This window comes from Pinus tabuliformis, chromosome 4_1, assembly GCF_031772625.1.
Source record: "Pinus tabuliformis cultivar Carrire ecotype Pingquan chromosome 4_1, CPIR1, whole genome shotgun sequence".
In the NCBI taxonomy this organism is placed as follows: domain Eukaryota; kingdom Viridiplantae; phylum Streptophyta; class Pinopsida; order Pinales; family Pinaceae; genus Pinus; species Pinus tabuliformis.
Window position 1 is genome coordinate 667,147,192 of NC_142303.1, and position 1,181 is coordinate 667,148,372.

The window sequence follows — 1,181 nt, forward strand, 5'->3', positions numbered from 1 at the left end:
AACAATTCTTTTAATTTTAAAAATACGAAACTATAATATTTATTAGAAATTTATATACTTTTTATATTTACTTATAATTATTTATAAATATATTTATTATTTTCATTTAAATTATATTAATTTTATTTTTCAATTTTAAAATTTTATAAATATAATTTTAGAAGAAACTAAATGAATCAATTCAATTTATAAAAAATACTACTTTAATATTATTTAATCTTATTAAAAAATACTTTAATTAGAAAATTTCTTACTTAATTTTTATTAAACTATTTCATTAATATTGTAATTAAAATAAAATAAAATATATAACTAATTCTCATATTTGACAATCAATATGGCAATATGACAATCAATAAACCCAAGGGATTAACATTATAAACCCTTTGAATAATATTATACGCTAGGAATATGAACCTTTAGATTAATAAACCTAAGGGATTGATATTATAAACCCAAGGGATTAATACTAAAAACCTAAGGGATTATAAATGTAAATGCCTTGGTGAAAATTCCATGTAATAAAAGTTAATAAAGGCAAAATAATAACCACGGTTGATGGGACACTTATTCCAAGCTGAATGTTGGGCAAGACATCCTAGTGTGAGAGTTCATTCGGTTATTAATGGCTAAGGAAATTGGCAAAGGCAATGGCTAAGGCTTTGGAAAAACAGAATGACATTTTTGGTACATTTATTTATGAAAATAATGGAAATTAGGAGAAAAGGGAGGTGAAATGTCACATGTTTCATGTGAGGAGGAAAATCAATCAAAATAATGGAAAATGAAGAAAATAAAGGCCTCATTCATAAAAAGGTTTATGAGGATCAGTTCATGGACTTTTGTCAGTTCATTTTTGGAGCTCTCTCATTATTCTCTCTCTCTCATTCTTGGATACTAAGAGTCTCTTGGAGCACTCTTAGAGGGTGTGGTACACTTGGATTTTTGGAGCAAGAAGGCAAAGGAAGAGAAGGAAAGTGCAAGAAAACATCGGGATCAACAACTACAACAGATTTGGCTTGTAGGTACTGAGTTCCATGTATGTTTTCCTCACTAGTTTTGGCATGCATGGCATATGCATGTGGATTATTTGTCACGATCTGTCACTGGCATGGAGGATTGCCTAGATTGATAGTGGATTGCCTAGCCTTGCCATTTCCTGGATAGCCATGGAGATTATG